This window comes from Ovis canadensis, chromosome 8 (assembly GCF_042477335.2).
Source record: "Ovis canadensis isolate MfBH-ARS-UI-01 breed Bighorn chromosome 8, ARS-UI_OviCan_v2, whole genome shotgun sequence".
NCBI classification, from domain to species: domain Eukaryota; kingdom Metazoa; phylum Chordata; class Mammalia; order Artiodactyla; family Bovidae; genus Ovis; species Ovis canadensis.
In genome coordinates this window covers 65605533-65627724 of record NC_091252.1, presented here as the reverse complement: position 1 = coordinate 65627724, position 22192 = coordinate 65605533, and the positions used below count along the sequence as shown (strand labels likewise).

General features: G+C 37.5%; 1 protein-coding gene and 1 non-coding gene across 4 annotated transcripts in view; both read right to left on the bottom strand.

Moving 5' to 3' along the window:
• LAMA2 (laminin subunit alpha 2) overlaps positions 1 to 22192 on the bottom strand; it is a 681429-nt gene that overhangs the window by 321797 nt on the left and 337440 nt on the right. The gene's annotated exons all lie outside the window — the stretch shown is intronic.
• TRNAW-CCA (transfer RNA tryptophan (anticodon CCA)) lies at positions 15425 to 15496 on the bottom strand. The gene has a single exon. It is a non-coding gene; the product is annotated as a tRNA-Trp (tRNA).

Below are 22192 nucleotides of genomic sequence, written 5' to 3'. Positions count from 1 at the left end.
GGGAACAAGCTGTGGAAATACTTGGAATATAAGTGGTCCTTTCATATACAACTTTGGATGAAGGCTTCTCTGTCTCTTCTCCATCTATATTCTGCTCCATACTCCAAATGCTATATTGACTTGGCTCCTTCACCTGCTTGCTTCTCTGGTCTCCAATAATTCCTTCAATGTCCCAGTCTTCACTATCTCTTTCAAATCAAATGTGCACAGAGCTGCAAGTCATCAGTTGACTTTATTGTCTCCGCTAGATATTATCTCTGGACATTTGTTAGTTTCGCTATCAAATTCTGAGGTATGGGGTATTACCACCTCATTTTCTGTACTTCTACTCATCCACCCTCACTTATTTGATCTACTTCAGCCTGCTTTCCATACTTAGAACTTCACTAACAGTATGTCTTGAAAGGTCACTTATCAGCTCTATCTAGCAACCACGAATGGGCTTTTGTTCAGTTCCATGTGATATCTAATAATTCTTGAGATTCTTGACTCCTTGGTTTCTACTGCATTAAACTTTACTGATACTTCTTTCAGTATGACAGAAGTACCTCTGACTCCATTATAAATACATTTTTCTTTTATTCTATACTCAGTATATGGATATTTCTAAGATCCTTACCCTTTTTTGGTTATCCTTTCTTACTGACTTTCCATTTCTCTCTCGTGGATTGAACTGTGTTCAGCCCTGGTTTCTCAATCTGTATCTTCTATCCTGTCCCATGTTCCTGTATAAATTTGGTCATGGTGCTGTAACAAAGGTCTAGAAACTGGGTAAACAACAGAAACACGAGATCAAGGTGTCAGCTGGGAGAACCCCCCTCACCTGCCCACTTGCATCTATCACTAGCATTCTATATTAATAAATCTACTTCTTGCCTATCAAAAAAAAAAAAAAAAAGATGTCAGCAAGGCTGGTTTCTTCTTAGGCCCCTCACCTTGGCTTGTAGATGGTCATCCTTTTCCTGTGTTTTCCCATGGTCTTCCTTCTGTGTTTGTTTATGTCCTAATTTCCTATTCTTATAAGGAAAAGTCATGGTGTATTAGGGACCACATTAAGTGCCCCATTTTAGCTTCATCAGGATAAAGGATCCTTTCTTCAAATTCAGTCTCATTTTGAGGTTCTGGGAGTTAGGACTTCAACATGTGAATTTGAGGGGGACAGTTCAGCCTATAACATTTCTGTACCGAATGACTGTTTAATAACAAACACTCAGAATACCCAAAGTTTATTATCTGGCTCTTCCCAGGAAACAAACAACTATTTTGCCAACTTCCATGAGTCACATGAGTCAAGCCATTGCTTCATTTCTCTGTTGTAAAGTGGAAACTATAGATACTACATAATATTGCTTTCACTCTATTATTTGAATCAGATTACTGCCTCAATCCTATTCCTTGAGATGCTTCTTGTCTTTCTGTTCCCATTGCTATATCATACTCACAAGGTATGTGAGTACTGACCAAGCATTCGAATTCAATTCTCTGACTTCAGTTTTCTTGTTGGAGAAAGTTTTATCAACAATTACTTCTGCTGTTGCACTTCCTTAATGAAGAACCTGAGGTGGCCCTGAGATCTATAGTATCATTCAAGTTTCTGTGCAGTTTCAATACACTGTAGGATCTATCAAGCTCTCTGTTCACTAGCTCTGTGCACAGATGCCCCAGAGCACTGCAGTAAACTCACAAAGGCACAGTGGGATGCTGTAAATGTTTGAAGGAAACAAAGAAATACTATGTATCTATCGGACTCCACACAAACAACTAGCTCTGGGTAGTTCACAATTTTATCAGATAATATTCCAAATTCCTCTAGAGGATATTCTCAAAATTTTGAGCTATGTTTTTGTTTACTTGCGTTTTCAGTCACGTCATATCTTTGTTAAGGAAAGTTTTCAGTGAATGTTGTGATTAAAAATCAAGTGTTGTATAAAAATCAATGTGTAACAGAAAATAAGGGCAGCAGGGTCTTATCTGACTCTAGGTTTTGAGAATTTGAATATTACTCATCAAGCAATATCCCATTAGTAAGTGTAGTAATTTATGAAGAAAAGAAATTATTATACTGTTTAAATTTATGTGAATTATTTTTAATGATTGCTAAGTTGCCAAATTACAAATATTTTTTTGTTGTTCAGCTCTAACTACTGTGGCACACTTCAGTTGATCTATCTAGGTTGGTCATGACTTTCCTTCCAAGGAGTAAGCTTTAATTTAAATAATGCTTTTACTTTCATGGCTGCAATCACCATCTACAGTGATTTTGGAGCCCCAAAAAATAAAGTCTGACAAGGAAAGTCAAGATCAACCTAGATAGCATGTTCAAAAGCAGAGACACTGCTTTGCCAACAAAGGTCCATCTAGTCAAGGCTATGGTTTTTCCAGTAGTCATGTATGGATGTGAGAGTTGGACTGTGAAGAAAGCTGAGCACAGAATTGATGCTTCTGAACTATGGTGTTGGAGAAGACTCTTTAGAGTCCCTTGGACTGCAAGAAGATCCAACCAGTCCATCCTAAAGGAGATTAGTCCTGGGTGTTCTTTGGAAGGAATGATGCTAAAGCTGAAACTCCAGTACTTTGGCCACCTCATGCAAAGAATTGACTCACTGGAAAAGACTTTGATGCTGGGAGGGATTGGGGGCAGGAGGAGAAGGAGACGACAGAGGATGAGATGGTTGGATGGCATCCCTGACTCAATGGACATGAGTTTGAGTAAGCTCTGGGAGTTGGTGATGGACAGGGAAGCCTAGCGTGCTGCAGTCCATGAAAGAGTCAGACACAACTGAGTGACTGAACTGAAGAGAACCACACGTTGAAAAAGTTTTGGAATTCCCAATCTAGCCTTTTCTTGTATCCATTCTGCTACTTATATTTGCTTAAGGTAATTTTTCTGCTGAAATTCTCATTCTTACAAGCTCTCTGACCATTGACATGCTGCTTTTCTTTCTTTGCCTGGATGATGCCCCACTGGACAGAAGACTAGGAAAACGAAGCTCTCTTAGTGATGTTCTTAAAATCTTCTGAGAAGTCAGAAGCAACCACAACTGGTAAAAGAGCTAAAGGATTAAAACACAAAACAAAAACAGAACACTGTATAGACCAACTCATCCCATAGCAATGAAGGATTCTAACAATACATCACACAACATTGTTAAGTTATGCTGAGACCCGAAGAATTGATGCTTTTGAACTGTGGTGTTGGAGAAGACTCTTGAGAGGCCCTTGGACTGCAAGGAGATCCAACCAGTCCATTCTGAAGGAGATCAGCCCTGGGATTTCTTTGGAAGGAATGATGCTAAAGCTGAAACTCCAGTACTCTGGCCACCTCATGTGAAGAGGTGACTCATTGGAAAAGACTCTGATACTGGGAGGGGTTGGGGGCAGGAGGAGAAGAGGACGACAGAGGATGAGATGGCTGGATGGCATCACTGACTCGATGGACATGAGTCTGAGTGAACTCTGGGAGTTGGTGATGGACAGGGAGGCCTGGCGTGCTGCGACTCATGGGGTTGCAAAGAGTCGGACACAACTGAGCGACTGAACTGAACTGAACTGTGCATAACTTCTTCTTTCCACAGTTTTGGACTTTGTAGACTTAATTATCAGTTTTATATTTGACATTTTCATATTAGTTCATCTTTGGGACAACGTTGGTTTCTCTAATTTTATGAAGCACTCCATGTACAGAGAATAGAAGATTTCATTTCCTTTGGCTATTGAAATATTTGCTTTCCCACAGGTAGAAATAAGTGCAATTCCAGTTTGCTTTAGGGCAATTGTTATCTTTACTGGATTAGACTATATTTACCAGAGATGAAATGTGTATCCCTTTTCAATTCAAAGAGAAAGTGAATTTAATGAAGATATTTCATTCCATAGGAGTCCCCAAAGACCTAGCCTTTTACTTTTCCCCTTAATTATGCTTCTCTGGTGGCTTAGAGGGTAAAGAATATGCTTGCAATGCAGGAGACCCAGTTCAATCCCTCCCTAGGTGGGGAAGATCCCCTGGAGAAGGGAATGGCTGCCCACTTCAGTATACTTACCTGGAAAATTCTGTGGAGAGAGGAGTCTGGTGGACCACAGTCCATGGGGTTGCTGAGTGTTGGACATGACTGAGCAACTAACATTTTCACTTTTTCACTTACTTATTAAGTAAAATTCTCTTTGGGGAGATTCAGATATCAAGTTGTGAAGGCACCGCAAGACAAAGGAGCAGCACCCATTCCTTCCTGGAGATGGTTCAGTGCTAAGCCCTTCACACTCCTGATCCTCAATTTCACCCCATTAAGAATAGAGCAACACAAGTAGCTGTTTCCCACGAGTACCTGTCTTAATTCTACCTTCAGGGGAAAGAAACAGCTTTATTGCAAGTATCATTATAGTTACTATGCAATATATAACCTAATGTCACACATAATAATGTAGAGTGCAGACAGCACATTGCATTAAAGATTTAATGAGGCAGGAAAGTTTTCCCTCATGAGTGGAAAAGGCTGAAGTTAATTCATAAAGCTAAGCTTTATGAAAGTATTTTTGTATTTTGTGTGTTCGCTTTTTCCCCCAATTCAAGAAATAGGAATGAATTGAGGGGTGAAGAATGGATGATCTATGGAGGACAATCTATCTGCAAGGAAATTTTTTCTCAGAAAAATAAGCCTGGAATATTTGGTTGTCTGATGTTAGAACATCATCATTCTTACTTCATGAAGTGGGGCGTAAAACCCAATATTTGCTTTTCTTACCAGAGCAAATATTTCAGGAGGGATATACTAAAATAAAAGGAGGGAAAGGCTTTTTAATATTGAGCAAGATAAACAAAACATACCTGTCAATTTCAATTTAGTATCACAAAGTGGGCAGGTGATTTATCTTTCTAGATTCCAAGCCCCGGAACTTTAAAGTAGGAAAAGGGACCTCCTGTTTAAGTGTTACTACTTCATTCATTCACGGAGATCTCTTTCAAAACAGAAGTGTCCCACTTCGGGACTTGTTCTCTTCTTCCATACATTTAGAACATAGCAATAAGAGCACGTTTTCTCCTTTCAAAGTACAATAATTATTAGAATAGAACCGATGCAAGAGGATGCTAAATTAGAAAACATATAGAATTTACATAGGAGATCATAAAGTTATATCATCTTTAATGCATAGAAAGTGGACTTGGAGTGGTGGGGGTCAGATGGAGATAATGCATTCTAGAAATGTTGCTTTGGAAGGGGAGATCTCTATGTATTCCAGGAGACACAGAGGAAAAAAAAATTCTTGAGGAATTTTACTTTCTGCCTGCCTTATTTCTCCCTTTTTTTCTTTTCCCCTCTCTGCTTGCTTTTCCTGCTCTCTTTTCTCATTTTATAATCTCCGCCTACCCATCTCCCTCTCATCTTTCTTCTGATTTTTTTTTTCCCTTTTAGACTTCGTCACTTTCAACCTGATAAGATAATTTTGCATTCCTTTGTACTTGGTATCATCTAAAGTTCATATATGAAGTAAGACTGAGAAAGATTAACATCATGTGATATTGCTTATATGTGGAATCTAAGAAAAACGGTACAAATGACCTACTTACAAAACAGAAATAGGGTCACAGACGTAGCAAATAAACTTATGGTTATCTGGGAGTAAGGAGGGGTGTAAATTGTGATATTGGGATTGACATATACGTGCTGCTGCTGCTAAGTCGCTTCAGTCATGTTCAACTCTGTGCGACCCCATAGACGGCAGCCTACCAGGCTCCCTTGTCCCTGGGATTCTCCAGGCAAGAACACTGGAGTGGGCTGCCATTTCCTTCTCCACATATACATGCTACTACATATAAAACAGATAATAAGAACCTACTATAAGCACAGAGACCTCTATTCAACACTCTGTAATGACCTATATGGGAATAGAATCTAAAAAAGAGTAACTATATGTATATGTATAATGGGTTCACTTTGCTGTACAGCAGAAACTAGCACAGCATTATAAACCAACTATATGCCAAAAAAATTAATTCAAAAATAAAATAGAACATAAAGTTCATATGTATCCAAAGCAGTGACAAAAATCATGAATGTGACAGGGCCAAGGACAGAGTTTTGTGGCAGCCACAAGAGACACTCCCTCAGTGTGCATGCGTGCTTATTCGCTCAGTCATGTCCAACTCTTTATGACCCCATGGACTGCAGCCTGCTGGGCTCCTCTGCCCATAGGATTCACAGGCAAGAATACAGGAGTGGGTAGCCTATCCCTTCTCCAGGGGATTTTCCTGACTCAGGGATCGAACCTAGGTCTCCCACATTGCAGGCAGATTCTTTACCATCTGAGCCATCAAGGAAGCCCATCCCTCAGTGTAACACTCACGAATTGACCAATCAGTGTCCCTGCAGCACAGTCCTTCAACTCTGTATGGTACTACCTAAACTCATTTATTCTTCCTAACTTTCACCATGCTTTCCAAATTCTCACAACCTACCTCCTAGCCAATATTCATATACAGTGTTTCCCATTAATACTGCCGAGAGAGAATCTTTACAGTGGTCTCATTGGCAGAGGAAAGACAAAGCAATTGTGAGAGATACATCCTGAGGAATTAAGAAGTCAATATGAGATTCCCATATGAACTTTTGTTTAATTATTTATTCACTTGAATAATGCCTACCTATCTTCAGCATAAGCTTTGTCTCCTGTATACAAAACAAGGCCCAATTATATTTTCCCTATATTCAGTTATGATTCAAAGCAAAAGGAATTATAAGAGTTTGATCAGGTAAGAATATTTCTGGTTGCAACTGAAAAGTAGACACTTAGTGGTTTTCCTAGAACAAGAACACCAAAAGTTGAAGGATTTAAAAAAAATTTATTTTTGGCTGCACTGTGTGGCATGCAGGATCTTAGTTCTCTGACCAGGGATAGAATCGGTGCTGCCTGCAGCAGAAATGTAGAGTCTTTACTGCATCACCAGGGAAGTCCCCCAGGTCAAATTTCTAAATACTACAATTAAATGGGTTAAATTTTTTCTACTTAATATATTTTGACAAACACCTAGATCCATTGAGTACACTTAAAAATGTAAACATCTCAGGAATAAATTCACTAAACATTACATAGAAGATGAAGAGCTTAGAAGTACAATATCCAAACATAAATTAGCATTTAGTGTTTTCTCTAAGTTCTCTGACTTATGAGAACTACTTGCTACCTTGTGACATGCAGTGATCAAGTATTGAGCTGAAACAGTACAGTCTCAACAGATGTGAGTGTATGGTAGCAGCCAATTCTCCAAACTATTTTTTGTTATCAGGCCCAGACTCAAAAATAGGATGTTTGCAACAGCTGTTTGTCTTCTGTTTACTTATTATATTTGGATGGAAGCTTCTATTAGTACTCCTGCTGTGGGTTGGATTAATTTATAAGTAAATATTCAGTACAAAAAATACATGTAATACATAATTAAACATTGATCTAATCAAATAAACCATAAATTATGGTTTTATATAAACATAAGTTTCTTATTGACTACAGCTTAATTTTTTTCTTTAAAGTTCTCTGCCAAGGAAATAGAAAACTGTTTCCTCACAATATACAACATTGATGTGATTAAAATAACAGAACCCATTTTAATCCAAGTTCCATTAAGTTAAAGAGAAACATACTTACTCTTTTCACATAAATGACAAATGAATGAAAACAAAACATATAATCCTTGTGGAAAATTTATGAAAACACTGTAAAAAGGAGTTATCAACATTGTTATTTCCTATGTGAATGAGAATTTTAGTTAAGCTTTCTCTTACTGCTTAAGTATTTTGCCTTATAAGTATATTCATTACTTTGGATAGTATATGACTATTGTATAATCTTTTCCCTTATTGCAAAAATAGCAATAATTGTAATTAACAGAGCCTTCGTTTTGTTCATAGACAATTCTAACAGTTTGTATATTTAGCAACATTATGGTTTTAAGTGCTGTATGTTTAAATAAGTTCAATTAATTTTAGGTTATAATATTTAAAAAGAGGTTATTTTGAGATAGTCATCAATTTACTTCCCCAAAAGCGAAGCCAGAACACATCCTGGAATACTATTTTTTTTGGCGCTCTTTATTTTATTATTATTATTATTATTTTACTTTACAATACTGTATTTGTTTTGCCATCAGTTCAGTTCAGTAGCTCAGTCATGCCCGACTCTTTGCGACCCCATGAATCGCAGCACGCCAGGCCTCCCTGTCCATCACCAGCTCCCGGAGTTCACTCACATTCACGTCCATCAAGTCAGTGATGCTATCCAGCCATCTCATCCTCTGTCGTCCCCTTCTCCTCCTGCCCCCAATCCCTCCCAGCATCAAAGTCTTTTCCAATGAGTCAATTCTTCACATGAGGTGGCCAAAGTACTGGAGTTTCAGCTTTAGCATCAGTCCTTCCAAAGAAATCCCAGGGCTGATCTCCTTCAGAACAGACTGGTTGGATCTCCTTGCAGTCCAAGAAGACTCTCAAGAGTCTTCTCCAACACCACAGTTCAAAAGCATCAATTCTTCAGTGCTCAGCCTTCTTCACAGTCCAACTCTCACATCCATACATGACTACTGGAAAAACCATAGCCTTGACTAGATGGACCTTAGTTGGCAAAGTAATGTCTCTGCTTTTGAAAATGCTATCTAGGTTGGTCATAACTTTTCTTCCAAGGAGTAAGCGTCTTTTAATTTCATGGCTGCAGTCACCATATGCAGTGATTTTGGAGCCCCAAAAGATAAAGTCTGACACTGTTTCCACTGTTTCCCCATCTATTTCCAATGAAGTGATGGGACCGGATGCCATGATCTTCGTTTTCTGAATGTTGCGCTTGAAGCCAACTTTTTCACTCTCCTCTTTCACTTTCATCAAGAGGCTTTTGAGTTCCTCTTTACTTTCTGTCATAAGGGTGGTGTCATCTGCATATCTGAGGTGATTGATATTTCTCCCGGCAATCTTGATTCCAGCTTGTGTTTCTTCCAGTCTAGCGTTTCTCATCATGTACTCTCATTGACATAAATCCACCACGGGTGTACATGAGTTCCCAATCTTGAACCCCCCTCCCACAACCCTCCCCATATCATCTCTCTGGGTCATCCCAGTGCACCAGCCCCAAGCATCCTATATCCTGTATCGAACCTAGACTGGCGATTCGTTTCTTACATGATAGTATACATGTTTCAATGCCATTCTCCCAAATCATCCCACCCTCTCCAAAAGTCTGTTCTATATATCTGTGTCTCTTTTGCTGCCTTGCATACAGGGTTATCATTACCATCTTTCTAAATTCCATATATATGTGATAGTATACTGTGTTGGTGTTTTTCTTTCTGGCTTACTTCACTCTGTATAATCAGCTCCAGTTTCATCCACCTCATTAGAGCTGATTCAAATGTATTCTTTTTAATGGCTGAGTAATACTCCACTGTGTATGGAAATAAAAGCAAAAATAAACAAATGGGATCTAATTAAAATTAAAAGCTTCTGCACAACAAAGGAAACTATAAGCAAGGTGAAAAGACAGCCTTCAGAATGGGAGAAAATAATAGCAAATGAAGCAACTGACAAAGAATTAATCTCAAAAATATACAAGCAACTTATGCAGCTCAATTCCAGAAAAATAAATGACCCAATCAAAACATGGGCCAAAGAACTAAATAGACATTTCTCCAAAGAAGACATACAGATGGCTAACAAACACATGAAAATATGCTCAACATCACTCATTATGAGAGAAATGCAAATCAAAACCACAGTGAGGTACCATTTCACACCAGTCAGAATGGCTATGATCCAAAAGTCTACAAGCAATAAATGCTGGAGAGGGTGTGGAGAAAAGGGAACCCTCTTACACTGTTGTTGGGAATGCAAATTAGGTCAGCCACTATGGAGAACAGCGTGGAGATTCCTTAAAAAACTGCAAATAGAACTGCCTTATGACCCAGCAATCCCACTGCTGGGCATACACATCAAGGAAACCAGAATTGAAAGAAACATGTGACCGCAATGTTCATCGCAGCACTGTTTATAATAGCCAGGACATGGAAGCAACCTAGATGTCCATTAGCAGACGAATGGATAAGAAAGCTGTGGTACATATGCACAATTGGAATACTATTTTGATCTACCACTATCTCCTTTTCTTTTTTCTTTCATTCATGATCTCTGCAGGTGATTCTTTATTACCAGCAGAAGCTGATTATGAATTTTAGAAGAAACGATTCCCAAATGTGCAGTGGAAACTAAGTCACACCCCAGAGGAGAATCAACAGGCTAATAAAATACCTTTAAGTATCTTCTTCCAGAAAGACCAGATAAAGGGCTGTGTTAGTTATCTGACATGTCTATTAATACAGGAGTCAGTTCTGAATCACACAAAAGATCAAACCCATTCCTGAAGATTTTCCATATCTTATTTTGGATTCTGGTTCTGCTTTTAAATTGCTGTATGGCCTTTGGAAAAGTTATTTATGCCTTCAGAGTCTCAGTTAATTTTCACTTAAATGAGCTGAATTACACCTACCTCCGAATTTTGTTCTGAGGATGAAATGAGAAAATTCACATTAAATTCCTCATCTAGTACTTAGCACATAATATATTTTAATAAGTGTTACATGTTATACTGTTTTAATATCTTTCCAAAATTAAATATATATACACTTCATACTAAAAAACCTAATAATATTTATTTCACTATTTTACATGCACTTTAAAATCTGAGGATTCAGGTCTTATTCACGTTTTAATGTTTCCCTCCAGTATTCTGCATAAGTATCTCACAGACAGTAGATGGTGCATAAATATCTGTGAATTTTAATCAAATTCTATGTCATATATCATTTCAATGTTTTATAGATGGAGAAGTTATAAAAAAACTTGGAAAATTTATACTATCCCATGAGATAACTTTCAGTTGTTATTAAAGTAGGTCTTTAGTGGTCTATTATCTCAATCAGTCCTAAAAAACAAACCAGATAGATATGCCTGTTTGAGCTTTCTAATGATTTGAGCTTACCACAGGAACTTACTCTACTGCTGACTGGCAAATTATACGTGCATTTGTTTTAAAATAAGGAACCTTTAGCATTGGGAAGTTTGATCTACAGTTGAAGGGAAAAATCAATATTTAAGTCATTTAGACATTTATACACATGAGGCAACTATATGCATTACTTCTCATTAGCTTCTATATGCTAGGATAATAGTACAATTTCCAGTGCCCACAAATACATATTTTATAAGCCACAAACACATTTTCAATATGCTCTGATATATTGGCAAACAATGTACTCTCCGTATTAAGAAGATACCTAGCATACAGATTAAAGGAAGTAATGATCCAACTGCAATCATAGCCAGTCAGAGCACATTCTTGACATCACCGTTTAAGAGAGTAGTTGACAAATTAGAGTTCATTCAAAGAGGAATGACTGGGATGTTGATGGCTCTAAAAGCTGAGCAAAAGGTTTAGGAAGGTAATGGGAATGTTTTACCTTATAAGAAAATACTTAGGGAAAACATGATTGTTTTCACAAATGGTTGAAGGTCTAGTGTGTACAATAGGTAAAAAACTTGTTCTGTTTGTAGCATGGAACTTGAGCCTATATAGGGAAGTGAGGGGAAGGAGTACTGCTTGGTTATGTGTAAAAATTAACATAATATCTAGAAAATGAAATGAAATACCTTAGTGAAATGGGATGAACCACCTTGCAGGGTATTCATAGCCCTGAAGATATGTGAATAGAGGTCCATCCATTGGGGAAGATGGAGGAAAAATGCCTCCACTTCTGAAAGGTTACCTTAGATCTGAAATCACTAGGCAACTTGCAATGCTACCATGCTGTTTTACAGCTACTTTATTATTAATAATAACTGGGTTGATTAAATACCAGAGTAAGTAAGCCTTCGCAATTTCTACTATAGAACACCAGAATACTACTAGCTTTATGTACATCTGCTTCGTGCTCTGTGATTTTAGAGATACAGAATTAATAGGAGAGCAGCACATTTTGTTAAGAGAAAACTGCCTGTATACATAGTATCAGAGAGACAGAAAGGAACAGCAGGGGAAAAGAACATGATCTGGAGCTAGACTTCTGAGGGAGAAATAGCCCTGCCACTTATTAACTGAGTATGATGGTGGTGGTGGTGGTTTGGTCACTAAATCATATCTGACTCTTGTGACCCCATGGACTATAGTCCACCAGGCTCCTCTGTCCATTGGATTCTCCAGGCAAGATACTGGAGTGGGTTGCCATTTCCTTCTCCAGTTAACTGAGCATGACTAGAGTTAACTACTTAATCTCTCTGTCTCAAATCTTCATCTGAAACATGGACATGATAAAATAGTAAATGCCTCACAGAGTTGTGTAAGAATTCCACTGAACAGTCCAGGACAGTAAATGACATTTCACAAGTTGAATAAAGGTTAGCTGATATTCTTGTTTTTGTTGCTATTATGTAAACAATACCCCAAAGTTTGTAACCATCCAGAGCAACACATGGAGATCACCAGATGGCCAATATCAAAATCAGATTGATTATATTCTTTGCAGCCAAAGATGGAGAAAGCTCTATACAGTCAGCAAAAACAAGACCGGGAGCTGACTGTGGCTCAGATCATGAACTCCTTATTGCCAAATTCAGACTGAAATTGAAGAAAGTGGGGAAAACCACTAGACCATTCAGGTATGACCTAAATCAAATCCCTTACAATTATACAGTGGAAGTGAGAAATAGATTTAAGGGACTAGATCTGAGAGACAGAGTGCCTGATGAACTATGGATGGAGGTTTGAGACATTGTAAGCAGACAGTGATCAAGACATTCCCCAAGAAAAAGAAATGCAAAAAAGCAAAATGGCTGTCTAAGGAGGCCTTACTAATAGCCGTGAAAAGAAGTGAAAAGCACAAAAGGGAAAATGAAAGATATACCCACTTGAATGCAAAGTTCCAAAGAATAGCAAGGAGAGATAAGAAAGCCTTCCTCAGCGATCAATGCAAAGAAATAGAGGGAAACAACAGAATGGGAAAGACTAGAGATCTCTTTAAGAAAATTAGAGATACCAAGGGGATATTTCATGCCAAGACAGGATCAGTAAAGGACAGAGATGGTATGGACCTAACAGAAGCAGAAGATATTAAGAGGAGGTGGCAAGAATACACAGAAGAACTATACAAAAAAGATCTTCATGACCCAGATAATCATGATGGTGTGAACACTCAGCTAAAGTCAGACATCCTGGAATGTAAAGTCAAGTGGGCCTTAGGAAGCATCACTATGAACAAAACTAGTGGAGGTGATGGAATTTCAGTTGAGCTATTTCAAATCCTAAAAGATGATGCTGTGAAAGTGCTGCAGTCAACATGTCAGCAAATTTAGAACACCCAGTAGTGGCCACACACTGGAAAAGGCCAATTTTCATTCCAATCCCAAAGCAAGGCAATGCCAAAGAATGTACAAACTACCACACAGTGTACTCATCTCACATGCTAGTAAAGTAATGCTCAAAATTCTCCAAGCCAGGCTTCAATAGTACGTGAACTGTGAACGTCCAGATATTCAACTGGTTTTAGAAAAAGAAAAGGAACCAAAGATCAAATTGGCAACATCCACTGGATCAAAAAAAAAAGCAAGAGAGTTCCAGAAAAATATCTATTTCTGCTTTATTGACTATGCCAAAGCCTTTGACTGTGTGGATCACAATAAACTGTGAAAAATTCTGAAAGAAATAGAAACCAGACCACCTGACCTGCCTCTTGAGAAATCTGTATGCAGGTCAGGAAGCAACAGTTAGAACTGGACATGGAACAACAGACTGGTTCCAAATCGGGACAGGAGAGCATCAAGCAGGTATATTGTTATCCTGCTTATTTAACTTCTATGCAGAGTACATCATGAGAAACGCTGGGCTGGATGAAGCACAGGCTGGAATCAAGATTGCCGGGAGAAATATCAATAAGCTCAGATATGCAGATGACACCAACTTTATGGCAGAAAGTGAAGAACAAAAGAGCCTCTTGGTGAAAGTGAAAGAGGAGAGTGAAGAAGGTGGCTTAAAGCTCAACATACAGAAAACTATTATCATGGCATCTGGTCCCATCACTTCATAGATGGGGAAAGAGTTGCTGACTTTATATTTGGGGGCTCCAAAATCACTGCATATGGAGACTGCAGTTATGAAATTAAAAGATACTTACTCCTTGGAAGGAAAGGTATGACCAACCTAGATAGCATACTAAAAAGCAGGAGCATTACTTTGCCAACAAAGGTCCATCTTGTCAAGGCTATGGTTTTTCCCTGTAATCATGTACGGATGTGACAGCTGGACCATAAAGAAAGCTGAGTGCTGAAGAATTGATGCTTTTGAACTGTGGTGTTGGAGAAGACTCTTGAGAGTCCCTTGGACTGCAAGGAGATCCAACCAGTCCATCCTAAAGGAGATCAGTCCTGGATGTTCATTGGAAGGACTGATACTGAAGCTGAAACTCCAATATTTTGGTCACCTGATGCGAAGAGCTGACTCATTTGAAGAGACCCTGATGCTGGGAAAGTTTGAAGGCAGGAGAAGAAGGGCACAACAGAGAATGAGATGGTTGGATGGCATCACCTACTCAATGGAGATGAGTTTGAGTAGATTCTGGGAGTTGGTGATGGACAGAGAGGCCTGGCATGCTGTGGTTCATGTGTTGCAAAGTGTCAGACACAACTGAGAGACTGAACTGAACTGAACTGAGAGAAACATTCTCTGATTACCACATCACTGCAACAAATCAGTATGATCTGGATATTTTTAAGTTTGAAAACAAACATTTACCACACTTTTAAGCAAGATACCACGTTGCCGTTTAGACGCCAGGTCATGTACTACTCTTTTGTGACCCCATGGACTGTAGTTTGCTAGGCTCCTCTGTCCATGGGATTTCCCAGGCAAGAATCCAGGAGCGGACTGCCATTTCCTTCTCCAGAGGATCTTCCTGACCCAGGGACTGAACCCACGTCTACTGTATTGGCAGGTAAATTCTTTACCACTCAGCTACCTCAGAAGCCCTGAGAAAGACATACAGAACATAAAACTATGGTAGGTCTAAAAATTAAGGGACTCAATTACTAAGTCTTCCTTATGTAATCAAGCAAATATTCATATGAAACTAGAATTTCAGTAACACTTCTGGCATCATTTTGTTTACTCTTGAAAAATCTTGTATTATTGTTGTTGTTTTATCTCATCTTAAAATAACTTTGTAATTGGAGGAAAGTAGCTTTACATTATTGCATTGGTTTCTGCTGTACAACAATACAACCATAAAGTAAGGTAAGGTGAAGTCGCTCAGTCTTTGCGACCCCGTGGACTATAACCTACTAGACTTCTCCGTCCATGGGATTCTCCAGGCAAGAATACTGGAGTGTATTGCCATTTCCTTCTCCAGCGGATCTTCCCGACCCAGGGATTGAACCTGGGTCTCCTGCACTGGAGGCAGACGCTTTAACCTCTGAGCCACCAGGGAAGCCTGTACAACAATACAACCATAATCATACATATATAACCTCCTGCTTGAACCTCCCTCCTCCTTCTCCCCTTCCTTCACATCATCACAGAGCACCAGGCTGGGCTCCCTGTGTAATATAGCAACTACTCACCAGCTATTTATTTTACAATGGTAGTGTTTTTCTCCATTCATCCTACTCTCTCCACACCCCCCCCCCCCCCACAGAGTGAAGTCAGAAAGAGAAAAACAAATACTGTATATTGTTGTTATTATACGATATACAGCGGGAAATTAAGGCTCCTAGAGGTTAACCTATTCAAAGTCATACTTTAGTGATACTGAGATGCAGCCTTGATTTATGCTTACCTTTTTCAATTTGAGACTCTACCTCTTCCACCTCTCTCTCTCTGTCACTCACACACACTCACTCACTCACTCACTCAGTGTGCATGGTATATATAATACAAAGATCTTTTGCTCCAGAATAAGACTGACCCGTTCTCCAATCTTAGTTCATACATTTACTGTGTGACTTTGGACAGATTAATTCTGTAGTATACATAGTGTTATGTCTCAAAGAGAATGAAACTACCTACCTTGAAGGGTTTTTATAAAGAATACATGCAATAAACTATGTAAATCCTATTCTTAGTATTCTATATCAGGCATATTGAATTTATTCAAACAGAGTCTCATTTTCTCTAATAATTATTCTGGAAGTTAAGCAAGTTTAAAATAAGTTTGTTAATTGGAGTCTAAATGCTTGTGTATAAAAGAAAAGATTATTTTTTCTTAAAGATGAACATATATTATTTTCATTAATAATGAGAAGAAAATAAAGCAAAACTTTTTCTAAAATAGCATTTTTCACTCATTGAATATCCAAATGTTTAATAATATATTCCATTTTAGTGAAGAGCTTAGGGAAACAAGCACTTTCATGCGTTGGTGGTGTATGTCTACAATCTTGGGATCAATTTGTAATAGCAAAAGTACAAATGCATATACAACTTGATAAGCAATTTTACCTCTGGAAATTAATCCAACAGTTATACTTGCACATGTAAGATATAGCTAAGCATATGATTATTCATTGCAACAATGTTTGTACTAGAAAAAGTATGGAAAATGGACTCATGTCCATCAATAGTGATCATTCATAGACATACTAATAATGATAATGGAGATGGCAAATATTCTGCAATGTGGCTTTATATATATTAACTAGTTTAATTCTCAAAATAATATTCGTACTGTCATATGAGATAGGCATATTGTGATCATTGGTACATTTATTTTAAGGATGAGAAAACCGAAGCACTGAGTGATTACATAAATTCCTCAAGGTTATAAAGTTGGTAGGTGGTAAAATCAGGATTTGAATCTCACAATCTGGAACTAGAGTCAAAATTTAACCTCTTATGATTGCTGAACAAATTTGCATGCATCTGTTCAACAAAATAAAACTAACTAAAATTTATATATATATATATATATATAAGTATGTACATATATATTTCTATACATGGAGAAGAAAAATCTTTATTCATTAATATAGAATTATCTTTATTATATTGACTTCTGGGGGCTCAGACGGTAAAGCGTCTGTCTACAATGCAGGAGACCCGAGTTCGATCCCTGGGTTGGGAAGATCCCTTGGAGAAGGAAATGGCAATCCACTCCAGGACTATTGCCTGGAAAATCCCATGGACAGAGGAGCCTGGTAGGCTACAGTCCATGGTGTCGCAAAGAGTCGGACACGACTGAGCAACTTCCCTTCCCTTTATTATATTAAATAAAACTATAATCTGCTTTTATAATAGGTATGTCATACTACCACTTGTATAAAATGAGAAAAATTATGTATCTATGAATTTATTACATATATACATAAAAGGAAATGTAGAAATAGGGAAGATAAGTATTACCCCAAAATACATGGTAGTTGCTATTTTGATACTATTTATTCTTAATTTATTAGATGACATAACTAACAGTATCATCATCACTAGCTGGAATACCTGACAGAGGTCAAATATTTGTGATTTAAGTACCTGCAAAATGGCTGTGGTGCCCAAGTAGAGAGTGTGTTTTATTAAGACTGCTTTGAAAATATATTTAGAGGGGTTTCTGGAAGAGTAACACTGAAAAAATACAAACAAAAGAAGTCAGGAGACTTCAGTGTTAGCTAGCCCCACTCCAAGCAGATGTACAATTTAAAAACATTTGTTTGTGAGGAACAAAACCACATTCTGAATATGGAAGCAAGAAGAGCTGACATAATGTGTCGGCTCATGAGTATTTCACAGAAGTATGACTTCACAAATATTTATCTGAAGGGGCTTTAGAATCATTTTTCCTGTGCAAATTTTAATGGTTTTCCTATTTTACCGTATTATTTTGAGATTTCTATGAAGCAATAGTTATTAATATACTTTGGAGACTACATATATGTAACACTTTTATTAGTTGATACTTTTAGATCTAAAATTCTGACTTAAATGACCATGGAAATCTGATATATCAGACTTCTTGCTTCAATAGTGAAAGCCTCTAATATGCAGAAATGATTGCATTCAAGTAAATATAATCACACGATATTTTAGATCTGCCTTGCCCTCATTTCTTTTTGTTTTTAATAGATAAATCATTAAACTACCCCCACCTGAATCCACAAATTTCATCACACATATATCGAAAGTATGTCAAACTATGGACTCCTTAACTCAAAACAAAACCAAAAAAACTCCAGAAGACAGGGAAACACAATGGCCAAAATTTTAAAATAAAGCTTAGCATCCCTTGTAAGATATAGAAGAAAGTTTGTGATTTTTCTACAAGTTCCCCAATTCCCATAAACTGTAGGTACCCTTTTATAACAAAGGGAGTACAAACAGTGTTCCTTACTATTTTCTAAGAAAACAGAGTTCCTGCCATACAAAGGCAGACAGACCCTCAGGACACTCCAAAATTTCTGCTCAGAGTTCAAAGAGGGGCATAAAAGCAGTCCCATCAATCACAACATGAAACACACATTTTCTCACACTCTCACAGGGGTGCAAATATTTATGCAGCTTTGGACACTCATTTTCCTCACACAAATTCACTTTAGCACAGCAACTGTATACTTTTTTGGGTGAGGGGCAACATTTATGCAGTCTTTGAACTTTAGCACACTGCATTGAATTTTGTAATACTTACTTTTTTAAAAAAAATATACTGTTTCTAAAGGTTTCAACATCTCTGTTCTTTCTTCTCAATCATAACTGAACATCCCTCCCACACAGACCAGCTGTTTCTCTACTCTAAAGAAGGCAAGTGATTTAACATCATAAATACCAAATTGCATCTCAAGGTCAGAGTCAAAAGCTTTTATGTCTCATTAATTTTTAGGCTCCTCATCAGTTTTTCTCAGTGAACTACCATTTATATCATGGTATGCAGAAAAGCATGGGACTTGTATTATCAGTTAAAACAGAAGGCTATCTCCAGCTACTAATGACTAATATAAAACATTTCCAATTAAATGTATAGTACCCCATATACTTTGTAAATGGCAACAGCAAAACTTCATAAGCTTTCCGGTCCATTTAACAGCAAGTTCTATTCCCCCTGAGGGAGAAGAAGAAAAACACCTCTTTGAATTAATCTGTCCCTGAACTGCTGAGACATAAAAATACGGACCTTTCTCTCCTAAATCAGATCATTTAGGCCACTCATGGAATTCTTGAAAGGGACAGATTTAATTTTAAAATATGTTTCTTAGAAATTTACCAAAAGTCGGTAAAAAGAAAAGCTATATGCATCACTGTCTGATCTTCAGCACTCATTTATCCAATTATGAGTAAGCAGAAGTTTGATAACACGAAGAACCTCCCATCACTTAAGTCTGCAGCAGTATTTCTGAATCACCTATGAAGAAGTTGATGGAAAATCTTACTGACCTCATTTATTCCTCACCAACAAAAAGACTTGATATGTCTTTTAGCCCTCAAACACTTATTTTATCATAAAAATGGGCCAGAGAAGATATGTGATCTGCCCAAGACTAAAGTGTAAATAATGGCAGTGATGCTGGGTTTTAGTTTCAGTTCTGTGTCTCCACAGGTGTTCAGAGATACTATCACTTACTTTTAAATCTTTAATAAGACTAATTTGCTAAATGTTTACATTTCTCTCCTTATCTTTCAAAAATTGTCATGTATTAAAGTTTATTATTACTACAATTGTCTGCTTACATATCGATTAAAAAGTACCAAGGAGCACACGGTGAGTCTTCCTCAAACACAAGAAGAAATTCCTAAAACTATTGGCATAGTTTTAATTATAACAAAGCAAGCCTGGGGTAGACTAATAGTATGTATGGTTTCATATCTATAAGACAACATTTAGAGCATTTCTAACTACCAAATAATTATAAGAAAATATACTAACCATTTATTGAAAATTGCAAATTAAAAAATCAAATAATTAAACATAAAACAAGAAATTTCACTATTTCTAAAAATGTTATCAAATCTGACAGTATACTTTAAACATATTAAGTTCAAAAATGAGAGGAAAAAGAATATCCAGGCAAAGCATTTCTTATGCAAGGTACTTTACATAATAATTTTTAAACAAATTAATGCCATAATAGACATTTTTAGAATTACATTTAGTTAACGAGAACTGAAGAAATGTTAATGTGTATCATAATCATCAGGACAGCACATTCATCATTTCATTAACTTTTTCTATCTTATTTTATACATCTGACATTCAAGAAAATTTGATCATTTTTCTGAAGTAAATAAAATTACATTACAATTTTAGTTATTATTGGGTAATTCAATAAATCTATTTTTACATATGGCTTGGCCCTATGCAAAAGTATGTGTAACTCTAAGGATATAGCAAAAAAGAATCATGTATTTCTATTTTAGTAGATTTATAAAATGAGAATCTTTTCTAATATCAAGGTAGGAGGATAGAAAAGCCTGATAGCTTTGTCAAGGATGAAAAAGGTAGAGTGAAGCAAAGCTTGCTCATCAGGAGGGGTGCTCATTACGCACAGCACATGAAGGAAAACAGAAGAGCACCAAGGCAGTCATCCTCTTAAAGCTCATTGGTTCCTCACCACGACTTGAATAAAGTAAAACAAAACAATCCCAAACTCTGGATACTCTAGGAGCATAACAATTCAGAAGAATCCACTTTTTATTTATTTTTTTTGTCCACAAACTCTGTTCATTATATTAGGTATACTGAAATACCTAATGCTTATATTCTTCCAGTTCAATTGGTTCTGTTTCCCAGACAATGGAATTTTCTTGCTTGTCAATCAAGTCAATGTGAGCATTCAATTGTGAATGTAAAACATATTCAACTGAGTCAGTACGTTCTTGTAAAGCCTGGAATTATGAAATTTATTTTTTAACATTTCAGAGATGTGTTTAAAATTTTACTTCCAGCTTTTAAATCATATATTTTATCTAAAATAAACTAGAATAAGTTAAGATGGGCTTCCCTGGTGGCTCAGACGGTAAGCGTCTGTCTATAATGCAAGAGACCCAGGTTTGATCCCTCAGTTGGGAAGATCCCCTGGAGAAGGAAATGGCAGCCCATTCTTGGCTGCCATATGGCACTCCATATTCTTGTCTGGAAAATCCCATGGACGGCGGAGCCTGGTAGGCCACCTTCCACAGGGTCGCAAAGAGTTGGACACAACTGAGCGACTTCACTTTCACTTTTCAAGTTAAGATTAATTTAATTTACTGCATTCATTCACTCAAACACACAGGACACAATTTGCAGTAGATAACTTGATGGGAAATAGATGGGGAAACAGTGGAAACAGTGTCAGACTTTATTTTTGGGGGCTCCAAAATCACTGCAGATGGTGACTGCAGCCATGAAATTAAAAGACGCTTACTCCTTGGAAGAAAAGTTATGACCAACCTAGATAGCATATTGAAAAACAGAGACATTACTTTGCCAACTAAGATCCGTCTAGTCAAGGCTATGGTTTTTCTTGTGGTCATGTATGGATGTGAGAGTTGGACTGTGAAGAAAGCTGAGTGCTGAAGAATTGATGCTTTTGAACTGTGGTGTTGGAGAAGACTCTTGAGAGGCCCTTGGACTGCAAGGAGATCCAACCAGTCCATTCTGAAGGAGATCAGCCCTGGGATTTCTTTGGAAGGAATGATGCTAAAGCTGAAACTCCAGTACTTTGGCCACCTCATGCGAAGAGTTGACTCATTGGAAAAGACTGTGATGCTGGGAGAGATTGGGGGCAGGAGGAGAAGGGGACGAGAGAGGATGAGATGGCTGGATGGCATCACTGACTCGGTGGATGTGAGTCTGAGTGAATTCTGGAAGTTGGCGATGGACAGGGAGGCCTGGCGTGCTGCAATTCATGGGGTCACAAAGAGTCGGACACGACTGAGCAACTGAACTGAACTGAACTTTAGAGGTGAATTCACTTGAGTATATTGACTGGTTTTTCTTTTATTTATATAATTTCATAAAGACACAGAGTCAATGATCAGTTTTATGCCTCCTAGTAAATGCCTAGGTGACTTAACACTTGAATGCTTAAAACATGTAACTGATTTTCTATACAGCATTTTCTATATAGCATGAAAGTATATACATAGTTAATAATAAGCAGATTAACTGACTTCGTCACATCAATATGGTTTAATTTTAAAAAATGTAGTTTTGATTTCTCAA